Here is an 11,463-nt window from a genome sequence, read left to right on the forward strand (position 1 = left end):
TACCTAGATAAAAAATTTATTGTCTAGGTTTTTTGTAAGTAAACAAATAGAATTCACCACTTTTCTAAAAAACAAAAAACAAAACTGATCTCTGTTTTCTTTAGTATTCCAATATTAAGCCATTCTGGTAACTTTGTAACACACTTTTTATCCAAGCAATGATTCCGTTCGTCAATTACAAACATGATTTTTTTTTTTTTATTGCTGTAAGCTCCCCTTACTACTCATCTTCTTTCTTTCTCATTTTTAAATCATTGTCATCATGACCATTGCCATTTCTTCATTCTTCATTTTTGAGACTCCACTTTATAAAATATATTTATATATTTGTGTGTACATGAGTGTGTGTGCACATATATGTGAAACATTAAAATATATGTACAATATTACCATCAGTGTGACCATGATATGGGTAGTTGCAGTGGTAGTAGGCAGAAGGAAGGGAAATAAAATCTATTACAGTCCTTTTATCCATCAGACTTTGTTAGGTAATTGATTTATGATGCCTCACTTAATCTTCACAACAAAAATGTGAGGTGCATATTATTATTGCTCTTATTTTACCAATGAACAAATGGAGAGTCAAAGAGTCTAAGTAACTTGTTGGAGGTGACCTCGCTAGTGAGTGGATTGCTGGCAAGACTTTTGGAAGAGTCAACCTCTGTTCTTCCTCAAAACTGTACTGCTCCCAGGAATACCTGCAAAGCAGTTTGACTGCGCATGATGGTCCAGTCCTGAAACTCAAAGGATGTATCTATCTGGCAAGATAAAGATGTTTACAGATCAGCACTGCTTCACATTACAGTGGCTTCATCGCAACAGTGTATACATCACTAGGTTGTGGTTGAGTACTCTCATGGAGAAAGTCTGCAATTGAATTTTGTCAACCAAAAGTTATAGTTTGAGCTGTCTGGTAAATAGATCTGTTACTGAAACTGTATACATTAAGACAGGGCTTAGCAGCTAAATTTATCCAGAACAGCATTCCCACGAGTAAATTAACAAGCATTAAAAATGTCAACGCCCATCTAAAGTTCTTTATCAATGACTTAAAAGGGATTCCTTGATCATTTGAACAGTACAATATATCTTATTCCTTTATGTACTACTTTCATTTTACACAGTTCACTCTGAGTAGGTACAGAGCATTTTGAAGTAATTTTTTCTACATGAATAGAGTGAAGAGGGAAAAGTTCAAATCAGATTTTATAGAGAATAATCAGTCAAGGGGTAGATTGTGCCAAACCAAACATTAAAGCCAGGTGGATAGAAGGCTGTGGTGCCATGGCATGGTGCAAGAAGAGTCCAGGAAAATTCATCTGGTTCTTTCTTGAATAAAGGTCAAGGTGGAATCTATAAAGGTTCCAAATTTCAAAATTGAGTAAGTGGAATTATATTAGCTCTACTAGAATGCGCCACTCTTGCTTAGCCTGGGCATGCATTAGTATCACCTGTGGAATTTTTATCACATCCAGAATCTCACTGCAGCTCTCCTGATTTGGGGTTTTGGAATCTGTGTTTAAAAAGCCCCCCTCCCCAAAATATTATGCGGAGAAGAAAGAAAGAAGAAAAAGGAGGAGGAGGAGAATAAAGCAACAATAACAAATCAAAGAGGGTAAAGTGTTAACAGTGGGTAATACTAAGCAAAGGGTAGCAGTGCTCTGCTGGAGCCAGTGTGAACTTGCTTGTGATTCTGTGCATCTTTTCCCAACCAGTGATTTCACATTGGTAGAGAGTATTTATACCATAGAAGTCAGAAAATGCAACAAATTGGGGCTTTTTTCCTTTTTCCTATAAAGGCCTATTCACCAGAACACCATTGGGTATGTGGCTGCTCTTTGTAAAAATGATAATTTCTCTAAAAACAAAACCAAACAAAAAGACTCTAAACACTCTTCTAGTGATGCTACTGCAGCCTGCCTGACATCTTCCCCAAAATTGGGATTTGGAAAGTATTGCACTTGACAGTAAGTTTCTTGAGGGCATGGGCCATGTCTACCTATATCCCAACTATATGCCAGATGTAGCCTGGTTCAGATATATGATGGGCAATAAATATTTGTTCAGTAAGTGAATGAAGTTCTCATATGAAAACATTTTATCCTACCCATGTGCTACCTTAATTTGGGATGGGTATCAGAGGCCAAGCAAGGGAAGAAGATGAAAATACATAGTTAATATTCTGTACAAAACTTCTGTTCACTCCTGTGGGGAGAAGGTATTTAGCAAATGGAAAGGATAAGGTCCAAAATTAATCCCATCTTAACCTCAGGAAATGCATAAGGGAAGAAAATTCACATTACTGATTACACACTGCTACCTGACAGATAGAAATGAGATAATAAGTAGATATTGACTTCTGTTGAGGTGAACATCAAGATCTATTGACCTGAGAGGTAAATATTGACCGAGGTGAAGTCAAGGTCAATATTTGCCTCAAAGAACAGGAAATCTTAATGCTCACCAATATATAAAGGTTATATGTGAATTTTTACATACATTTTCTAGGCATAACATCATGAAAGCTCTATATTTTCTCAAGTAATTCACAAAAGTCTGTTTTAAAAGTTAAGTTCTATCAATGATAACTTTAAGAAATAAGAATTTTACTTTCTTCTCTTTTGTTGACTTTTGCTGAAGCCATTAGTTAAGGTGATTTGATGTGGTCTGTTTCTGGTACAGCAAAGGTTAACAGAGTTTAATAGAACTCAAACCATCTCTTTGGAGGGCACAAAGAACATCTTACTGAATCATCATGCTTACCAGTGACATATCCTTACAACTGTCTTTACCAATCATGAGTTAAAAATCTTTCTTTCTGCAACAGCACATCTTAATCGCAGCATCCTGAGCATTTAGGTCTGAAAGGGTATTCATCTAATTGTTATATTCTAATTTCTCTTCTGGCTTCAAGGTGGACTCTGTCGAAAGATGACCGTGGGCTGGTAAATTCTGATCATCACGGATCTCTAAATGAAGTTATGGTATAGGCTTCAGTGGTGGGGAAGAGGGATGAGTTTTTGAAGGACTGGAGCATTTTAGTTGCTCTCCATTTCTGTCTTCCTTGGAGAAGCTTCCATTACTACTGCTAGAAACTTGAAATCATCCAGAACCTAATGCCCAACAACTGTCAGTTCCCCTAGTAATACAGTGCTCAGTCCAAGCCAGGAGTGAGCTCCTTCTTCATAAACTCAATAACTGCTATCTCCCCCAGGTTACCATTACCTAGTGCTGTCATTACTGGTGTTAAATCATGTACATTATTGAGTCATGTATATGCAATTTAAATGGAAGTATCCTTACCAAGCTTCCTTTGTTACTTTGCTCGTTTCTTCTCAACCTAACTTTCAGACTAAGAAACAAAATTAGGGGTCATTCAAAGCAAATAAAATGTCAGTGCATTGCAACAACACGTATTTGGTGTCTCAGCTCCGTTTGAATTCTGCTAAGCTCCTTGAGGGCAGAGACAATGCCCCATGCGTCTTCATTCCTCTTATAGTACCTAACACTGCACTGAGGATAGTAGACGTTCAGCAAAGACATGCAGAAAGGATCAAGTGACTGAGTAAACATGAAGGCCCTCCTCATTGTCTTGTTACTTATTCTCTCCTACCTCAAGGCATTTGCAGAAATGTCAGGAGCATGGGATTAACAGCATATATAGCCAATGCACGGATTTTTAAATCCCCACCCATGTCCCCTCCTTCACTGGCTGGGCTCTAATATATGCATTGCCTGATTTTCATACATGCTGATTGCATAGCGATTTATTCTACAAGTGCCAGGAAGAAGAGTCACCCCTGGACTAAATGTAAAATCTTTATTCTCACCAATGTCTAAGTCATTGTTTTCTCGCGGCCGAGATCATGTGGCACACATTATTAATAGCTCTGGTCTCTCCACCACTTGACACAGCGCTCCAGCTGTCATTCTGTTCCCTGGCTCGTATGATTCTTGCACTGGTGAAGTGCCAGGCCCGGGCCTAGCCCATCAGTCACTGTCACCCACCACCCAGTGATGAATGGCCCGGCCGTCGCCGTGGCGAGGCCCGGGCTCTGATTCACACACGCCTGACTTTTACCAACTTCAGCACACCAGCTGAGGCCTATCCCAGCTGAGGAAGGCCGCAGTGACCTGGAAATGGCACCGCCTCCACTCCCCAGCGTTCCCCCGGCCCTCCCCCCCCTCAGATTAGTTAAAAATGAAACAAATCCTAATGTGATCATGTCACTAATTATGCATTTAATTCAGTTATAAGGAGCTAATGGCTCCCTCAGTGACAGCTTTTACTGCTAAAAGGCAATTCATTCCTGAAACGGAGAAATCTAATTACACAAAATGCTTCATCCTAATCCTTTCAAAGAATAATCTTATTTGTAGACATTAACATCCCAGATGCTGCTGCTGTTTGTCCATTATGACAGTGTTTGTCCTGAATAATGTATAAATAGCTCTTTCTGGACAGTTGCATGTCACTAAATCAATACAATTTGCTGCCTTCTGTTACATTAAGTCGGCCTGGGCAGGCTGGAGAAAATTAACCTTTTGTTTTCCTCCCCTCCCCCTTTCTCAAAGGGCTTTCAGAATTAGAAATGAGAAAAGGATCAAAGGGGACTGGGGTGGAATTGAAAGAGGAGAGTGGGGAGAGAGGGTGTGAGGAGGGACAGGTATGAATGGAGCTGCAGCTAAGAGAGGAAATGTCAGGTATAGAAATGCCATGAGATGAACTACAAATAGTAGGTGGGAGAAAATGGCAAACTTCTATGAAGATTATTTTGAAATGACTCCTCCAGACATGGACCTGGACTGAGGATCTTATGTGTTGATCCTTGGTTTTAGACTTCTCAAGTTGAAGGGATGCTTTCTTTGAAATGGTGCTTTGATAAATATAGAGAACTCATGAAGGTGGGGTGGAGGAGGCAAGGGATGTTAAGGGAAAATTCTAACTACATGAATCAGTCCACTGAGATATACTTGTGCAGAATACCGTGTACATGGAAAGCATTCAGGGCACTGCACAAAAACAACAACTTAACATCTGTGTGATTTACAGCTTAACAAAGGATGTACACACACATAGGTAATTCCATTTGATTTATACAACCTTGGGAGGCAGGCATCAGAGTTCCCACTACGCAAGTGAGGGAAGGGAGGCTAAATGACTTGTCCAAGGCGATATAACCGGGACTCTATCTTCTAGCTCTTGGTTTCAAGTTGAATCTTTCCATGATTATACCATTGATGCTCTGTATATGCTAACCCTCTGAGTATTCAAGAAGCTCTCCTAGCAAACATGTTTTATATATTTCATTTTAGGGCACCCTCCAAAACGTGTGCAGGTACAGTCCCCCCCCCTTCCCATGCATTCTTTCCCTAATATATTAAACATAGATAGGTGAATTTTAATATGTAAAGCTTTCAAAGATTGTAAGAGTATTGAGTGTGCAAATGTAATTTTTAAATACCATATAGGTCATTGGCTGAAGATTAGAGACTAACAAAATTTTTCTGAAAAAATAATAAATATCTTTCTGAAAAGATAATAAATATGTTAGACTCTGTGTACCATACTTTTTCTGTCACAAAGGCCCAGTTCTGCCATTGTAGAACAAAAGCAGCTAGAGACAATGAGTAGACCAATGGATGTGGAAGAGGTGGCAGGCTGGGTTTGGCCCCTGATCCAGTTTGCAGACCGCTGGATCAGGTAATAATATTCCCACCCCCCCACCCCCCCGCCAAATTAATCTGAGTAGTTCTACTTGAGTTATGAATTTTACCTTTGTTCCCTTCACATTGTTATTCTTGCTCCCAGTCACTACTTTTTTTCCCTAATAATTGTTTCAGAAGAATACCGACATGTGTCTTCCTATGAATTCCAAGAAGTCCGTAAAGAAAGAGTCCTGAAAATAGAGGCGAAACTGGCAAAGTGGACAAGATGAGAATGCTTTATATTCTTGCCCCTTCCTGATTTCTGTTTAGTTGACTCTGATTGCTTTGGAGTATATGGGCCAGCATACCCTCTTATGCTCATAGCTACACTAGTGGCCGTGTTTTGTTTTTGTTTTGTTTTGTTTTTAGTGTGAAGAGTGGATAAGGGAGGCAGGGTACAAATCAGCTTCTGAGGTTATGTTCTACCATTTGAAACATTGCTAAAAGCTTGTTTTGATGCAGTTCTGCAAAGAAAATAAATTGCTAGGAGGCAGGCCTGTTTTAAAGGGGGATTTGGATTAGTGAACTACTAGACTATTATGCTGAGTGGAATGTCATCTTTAACGTGGTTCAAAGGACAATAGCATAGAGAAGTTTCAGGGTAGTAAAAAAATTTCAGGTAAGGAAACAAGTCAAGAACAAGGTAAAATCAAAGATAGAGACATATAAACTTACTTGCTTCTCAGTCTCACACCGCATAATGAATGACATCGGATCCTTACTACAAATAATTTCTTGAGTATTCAAGGCATGCAGCACAGACTTGCATAGAGGCCTGCAGCTGCAGAGACCTATTTTAGATAACACTTTAAACAACAATCAAAGAGGAAAACAATGTCTAAAGTTGATTCTGAGAGCAAAAATCAAGTGAGAGGCCTAGAGAAACGATGGAATAGTAAAGCATTCAAGCCTGACTTTTATGAAATTGAATGGGAGCACTCTTGAGGTGGTGCATGGACTGCACAGCATTAGAGAGATCCTCGTGCAGGAGCTCAGAACACTCTCTGCTTTTTCTTTTAGTATAGCTGCTTGTCTTGTGTTCTGTTTCTTTACTGTTATGCTAAAGTGTGATTTTTCTTGTCTCCTTCCTAATTCCATAAAAATATATGTGGGATAATCTATTTTGAAAGTAAGCCTATACATGGTGCCATAAGGTTCACTCTTGAGAAAGGCTTCAGTGTCAAATTATTATATTAGCTTCTTCCTAGGAAAGTCTTGATTTTATGTATCATCTGAATGTGAGTTGCTGGGTTTCTTTGGAATGAACTCTTTAGCATCTAAGAAGCTTTTATTAAGTCTTTGGTTTTGCAGCTTCTGCTTTTGTCAGACTTTCAAAAATGGTTATTATCAGTCAAACTGTCCATATTAATAATCCCATTTTTACTTGGAATATGAGATTTTACAAGTAAAGTTAAGCAGTCAATAGAGGCAAATGTTAATCCCAGACATAATAATCTATTCTCCAGAAACAGGCAGGGTTTGTCCAGTGGTTTTGGGACTTATTGTGGAAAAGGAAATACTGTAAGATCAGATGCAGAGCAGAAAGTATTATTTCTGGAAAGTAATTTATTTGGGGGTGCCCCTTTAAAGCATCAGGGCCAGTGTCACTGAGGAGGGCTCAGATTAGCTGATCTGGTTGATTGGGCCTTAATCCATCACTGCTTGAGCCCCCTCAAATGTGTTATCACCCGGGATTTGTCTGGCTACATATGATTTCACACATCTGTCATCTAAATCACAGATCCAAATGCAAAGTCCAGCACTAGGAAACGTCACAGGCATTTGTGAAAATCCTTGGAGGAACTTGGGACCATAAATCAATGGATGGATTACAGTTCAATAGTACGACCTTCTCATTTATGATGAAATGATGTTGTCCACATGAATGCTTAGGTATTATGGTGATGAAGCTGTAAAGATGTATTTGAGAGTAAATCTCTTTGGTTCTTCCTTAGACCAGTCTCTGAGTACTATCTCTAAGACAAGAACCTGTTTAATTAAGACCAACTTGAAAAAAAATAATAAGCCATATGAAAGGTTACTTGGGACCAGCTTTGTGAACAGGTTAGATGAGTTTTTTTCTTTTTGTTTTTTCCTTTTTAGACTGTATAGTAGTAGTAATATGATAGTAGAACAAATCTTTCTTCATTGTTTGCTACAACTATGCACCATGCTAATCACTTTATATGCATTATAATCTCAGGAAACTGAGGCTCAGAAAAAGAAATCACATGCCCAGTGTACAAACTATGCATTCAATGCAAAGAGCCAGAATTTGAACATAGGTCTTCCTGACTCCTACTTTGTGCCCCACCACAATGTAAAGAAAGCCCAAATCTGACTTTGAGAAATAAAATGAGAGGGTAATAATTTTAAAAAACATGTCTCATAAAGCGAGAGGTTTGTTAAATCAAATATTCTGTTTGTTGACTCTAACCTCTGCAGAAAACACCTGTGGGAAGAGTCACCGAGAGTGCTTTCAGCCATGACCCAGCTCTGTCAGGTGCCCACTGAGCACACCTGACGCCAACATGCCATGAATACTGATATAATGGGTTAAAAGCCAGCAGGCCTATAGCAAGACAGCACGTCCTTGGAACCATCTTAGAAGTGATGCTGTGAATGGTAGAGAGTTTTAAAAATTCACAATAAGATCATGTTTGATCTGAATTTTCTACTCACATTGGAAAGCAAAGCAAAATAACAAAACAAAACAAAACTCACTTCCTGAGTCTGCACTTGTTGCATTGCAGGCATTAGTCTGCATCACTCTGAGGGCAGGATCTAAAAGTTAAGTCAGCTATTGGGAAGAGGGGCTTTTGTGAAGGAATTTTAATGCTCTTAGTTAACTGACTCAGGAACAGGAAAGTTGATTGCTTTCCACTTCCCATAGCTGGGCATTTACAATTTTTCCTGAGATCGAAGTGAGAGGCAGGCTGAGGAAGCTTTCATTGTCTAATGTTTTCATAGAAGGAATATTTTACAGACCTTCATCTTTCATTCCATGAAGATAGTAACTTTCCATGAGAATCTATTTATGTATTCAATGGTAATTTCTTTGAACATTATTTCTCTTCCCAAGTTAAAATACAAACTTGTGAAACAATATCTGAAGATGATTTTTTTTGCTTTGTTTTTGTCATTTAAAGGCCTTTTTAAATGAAAATACTTAACATTTACTGAGTATTCATTACGCTTCCAGCCCTATGCTGTTTTATCTGTATTATCTCATTTATTTCTCGCCCCAATCCTATGATATAGCTATATTATCATCCCATGCTCAAGATGAAAAAACTAAGGCTCTAATAGGCCAAGTAGCTTGCTCAAGGCTATATACCTAATTCGTGACATGTCAGTGTCTGAACTCAGAGCTGTCCGCCTTCAAAGCCCTTTTTCTCTTAATCACCTTCTCTTACTTGTCAATATCTGAGAAAATTAATGTCTGTGAAAAATATGAAGGTTGAAAGTGATTGCAGGCCTCACAAATGTTGTATAGCTGAAAAGAAAGCATGGAGATCACTTGTTCTCTTTATTTTCTTAATAAATGAATCAAGATAGCAGATTATGGCTATGTCAATGTGACATTCAATGCCTGTGTCAGTCTGATCAAATAATCCAGTCATGGTAATTATTGGGCATCAAACAGAAAAAAAATGCTGTTTAACCCAAATTTCTACTTTTCTATTGGTTATTCTCGGATAAATGAACTCAAACCTTAGATAAAAAATCAAGATCACAAAACAAATACCATTGTGAAAGTGATGACTCAAACTGTTTTAGATTCCTACTCTGTGCAACAGCATGCTCATTTATGCTAGTGAAAGTGAAAAATGCAATCCTCTCCTCTTTGCCTCTTTATTTAATGCAGAGGCTACACAATGTCAAATAGCGTGATAATTCTGTTTTAACTGGATTGAATATAGAGGCTGCCAAAGTTTGTTTTACCCTTGAAGGCTGCAGGATTTGCTTTGGACATGGGCAAATGTGTCTGCTTCCCCTCTAGTTATTTTGAAGGAGTTATGCTTGGTTACATAGTAAGTTCTCTAACTCCTATGCTTTTGTCAGCTCGAACCTGTGTCTCGTCATAGCACCATGAGATGGGGCAGACTGGAAACATCCATCTCCTACAGATCAGTACTAGAATCAACCCTGAAGTGTTCCACTTCTCTGTGAAAGGCCATTATGATCATACAAATTCACAATAAAGTAACATCAGGTCGGTTCCTCCTTCCGTGCACCTCCCACCCCAAGCAGATCATTGTTACGGGGCCTGATGTAAGAGACCAACTATGCACATCTCAGTGTTCAGATCTTGCATTGACTGGACAGTGCTGGCATCTCTGGAAAGCATTGCTTGACCTAGACACTGAGGCAGTTTGATGTAGAGGCTATTGACAGGGAATCAGCCTGAAAGCTCCAACACGCCTTTTCCGGAGTCACTTTTCATACTGCAACTGCAATTCACACGTATTTGTGCTGCGGCACCATCAGGCATTATGAGAGAGCCAGGAAACCTGGAACTTAGACATTATGGGAAAATAAAAGGAAGCTATTTTATGTTGTTCAATAATGTTATGTCATTATCTTTGTGATAGGCTAATTCATATACTCTACATAAGACTATTTATGAATTAATGGCTTGTGTTTCCAAATCTGACTTTAAAAAATATGGAACTTTAGCTGATGGATTCAATTTGCAATTCAAATGAGTATTTTGTACATTTGCCCAGAGTCTTTAAGTCAATAGGCTAAATAAGTAAACAAAACTTCTCCAATTATTTTAGTAATATTCTCTTGGCTATAATACTCTAAGTCATGACCGGAAGTGGCATTGATAACATAATTATACCCTTCTATTAGCCCAAGGTATTTTTGAGCTAAAATGTGCCATCTCTATTTATCTTTTTGATGTTTTGATGCCATTTGCACCATGTAAAATATTTCCAGGGAAATTCTTTGTTCAGCTTTCTTTTCTCTCTTTAATACTGTTCATTTTTCTTAAATAGAATTTTAGATTGTACTTATTTATTTGCTTAGTTTATGAGAAACTCATTGTTTTTGTTTTTATGAAAGACTAAATAGGTGAATATCTGGGGAAAACACAGGATTAGACTCAAGATAAAGATAACAGCATCAAATTTTAGTTACCACTATGTTGAGGGGATTGGGATAGCTCAAACTGGCTCTTCAACTTAAAAAAATCTGGAACTCAAAAAATGGCCATGAAACATCTATTTCAACTATCTCTGCCTGGCTCCTTCTAGCAGGCTCAAGATCAGGACACCTGAGACTGACAGTACGTTACATCATCATTTTAAAATTCATCTCCTAGCTCATAGAATGTTAGAACTGGAAATAAAGTGCTGTGTACACTTACTAAAGATAAGTAAACTCTGGTCCAGGAAGTTTAAACCAGTAACTTGAAGTGTACAGCTTGTAATAGATCTCAGATACGTTCATATATCCTCTGCTTCCATAGCTGGCTTGGCCTTGTGATGTTGACCTTTTGACTGTCCTTGACTTTACCCTCTAAGTTTGTTCATTCATTCATTAATTCATTTAGCACCTAATATGTGCCATACTGTGTGAAAAGCTTCAAGATAAAAAGCAAACAGGCAAAGTCCGTGACTTCATAGAGTTGAAATTTTAAGAGGAGAAGATAGAAAATAAGTAAATGAATAACATAATATTAAGCAGTGATTAATATTCAGAAGGAAAAATAAAGTAGGGTAAGATGTTTGAAAGTGATAAGCT

The sequence above is a fragment of the Panthera leo genome, chromosome B1 (assembly GCF_018350215.1).
Source record: "Panthera leo isolate Ple1 chromosome B1, P.leo_Ple1_pat1.1, whole genome shotgun sequence".
In the NCBI taxonomy this organism is placed as follows: domain Eukaryota; kingdom Metazoa; phylum Chordata; class Mammalia; order Carnivora; family Felidae; genus Panthera; species Panthera leo.